We start from the raw sequence: 2,830 nt of genomic DNA on the forward strand, positions 1-2,830 counted from the left end.
GTGCAGGGTGGTATACACATAGATATTAAATGAAATTATAGTTGGTCATTACTATTTGCTTACATCAGTAATGGCCTGGTGATAATTCAGTAATGATGCATGAGGCACTGTAAGAATGTATTTCCAGGGATAGGGTTTTGTAGACACTGCATACCTTACAATTAAGGATTTGGTTACTGCATTTGTATACACTGTAAGTGATAGGGTTATTGAGTCATATAGATATGAATTCACTTGGTAGCTATACATGATTGTGCAAGATACTGTAGCTACTATGTATATAGTGCAACATTATAGATGGCATGCAGTTTGTGATGGATGTCCAGCATCTCATGATCAGTGTAAGGAACTGAGAGGGTAGCTATGCCTGTTGCCAATGTTGACAGCCATGTCCATTCTATAGCATTGGATAGGCATTGTTGTTGACTACATAATATAGTTTTGCTGTTAGGCATGTATAGTTGAGCTATTTCATTAGCAGGATGATAAACAACACATTAAGTTTTTATACGTATATAAGGCACTATGTTATGTTGGAGGGGGCCTGCATGATCAATATCTACTTAGCAACAACTTCTTTGTAATTGTACAGTGAATTTGATTGGTTAAATTCAACATAAGATACTTAGCAACAACTTCCTTAGTGACTGCATGATGAATCCGATTGGATAAATTTATTACGTAAAATAAGTGGTTGCTCTGTAGTAGTTATAGTTGACTGCATGTATGCTGAATTGCAGTGAAACAGTGAATTATTGCTTGAGTTATAGGTAGCTAGGTAAATAATTGTTGGTAATGGCAAAGAAAAGCAGTATCTTAGATGCAAATTTAGCTTGTGCTGAGCCAAGCTCTCATGCAAAGGTAGAAGGAGTGATCACTGCCTTATCCCCAATGAAGACTGAGTGTACGTGACAGAACTGACTGTAGCTCACACTATGATGATGAGATAACAGATGATGCTTCAAGCATTGGTACCTGCCCTACGTGCAGGGCCATCTAACTAAATAAGTGTACAGTGAACCGACAATTAAATATCAGACACAAGCACCTGTCACACATGTATAGCATGTATGGTGATGTTACTTTAACATACAGACTGTGAGCCTTATGCCATCCTGTAAGTATACCTTGAGCATGTTGGTAAGTTAAACAGCAGAACTCTATCTACCTATATGTTTACCACAGTAACCACACAGGTGCAAACTACTAAGTGGCTAGTACCTGTCCTATCATGCATGTGCATGCACTGCTTCAGTTTACATGACATCTAATTTACTAACAATAAATGAACTTGAAATGAAATAATTGTAACACTGGTATGCCCTGCCCCATCATGCAGGACTTGTACATTAAGCCTTAACCCTAAGTTTAAACTTATAGTGACTAAAGTAAAAACCCAACTATTTAAGCATCAGTACCATTACTTGTACTATACTACACCAAACCTTATTAAGGGTTGTGAGCACAGGGTTCAAAGCGCAAGATGAAGCAATTGTACACACACTACTAATAGGTGCACCTATACATGCTTTTGTGTGTGATGTTTTATTAAACTTAGATGCATATATATTCTACAAACAAAGTTGCAAAAAGATTTCATACATGATACCCTAATACAACACACGGGACAGACAAACAAACTGCAGATTTTGCCCTGCCCTTGCGTGATCTACTCACAAATGTGTTAAACAGTTGTCTAAGTCCCCCTATGCCAATGCATTCAGTGGTACCTGCTCTATGTGCAGGACCATCTAACTAATAGCATAATACTGCATTGGGAACCAATTCAGACATCAGGTATACAGCATTCATACATGGGTATGTCACTGTAACGTACATGAGCCTTATAAGTATACTCTGAGCACGTATGGGTAAGTTAAGTTAAAGAGCAGAACTCTAACTACATACCTACATGTCTACCACACAGGTGAAACTGCTAATAGCTAGTACCTGTCCTATCGTGCAGGTACACTGTTACAGTTCTACATAGTGTTAATGAATTACTACAACAACAAAAGCTATATTTGAACTTTCAACAACTTACCTAGAGAAAAAATTATACTGAAAAGGTACCCAGAGTGACTAAAAGATGCACTGAAAAGGTATGGCTGAACGAAAAAAAAGTGCATTGAAAAGGTGCCCAATCAAAAAAAAAAAAAGTATCGCCAACTGGACTTGAACTCAGAACTTCTGCACGTAAGGCAGGTGTCTAACCCATTCACCTATCTGTCCTACACCCAACACTACACCTATATTTTTGTCTTATAAAGACCTGTACAAATGGACTGAGATAGGTGTTTACTTGTGGTTTATAGAAAGAATTTAAGTCATTTTTCTTCTACACCGTTGTGTTTAAAGAGCGGTAACGGACAAACGATAGCTTGCACGAACTTTTCGAAACCGTCATTGTAGAGCTGGATAATGAGCGCTTATTTAGACACAAAGACGCTTCGAAACATGCAGCGGTTCAAGAGTACATGCCTGACATCAAATGGAATGCAGACGGACGGACGGACGGCTTTTCAGTCTTATAATATAGATTCTGATGGCATACAAAACTATGAAGATCTGTTTATTTTGTGGTTTTAGTAATTGGCTAAAAACTTTTATCTAAAATTCATCCAAAATAAGTACCGTACAGCACAAAAAAGACAGAAATTATGATGAACTAAACAACTGAGCATTTTGACGAGCAATTATTCAATGCTGTATACACAAAATGGGAAATTTGAGGGGAAATCTACCGTCCCATCTCTACCCTATAGCATAGGTATACTGTACATATACATCACCACATGCATGATCATTCAGTAAACCAAGTACTGTGGTA

The sequence above is a fragment of the Dysidea avara genome, chromosome 7 (assembly GCF_963678975.1).
Source record: "Dysidea avara chromosome 7, odDysAvar1.4, whole genome shotgun sequence".
Taxonomy (NCBI): domain Eukaryota; kingdom Metazoa; phylum Porifera; class Demospongiae; order Dictyoceratida; family Dysideidae; genus Dysidea; species Dysidea avara.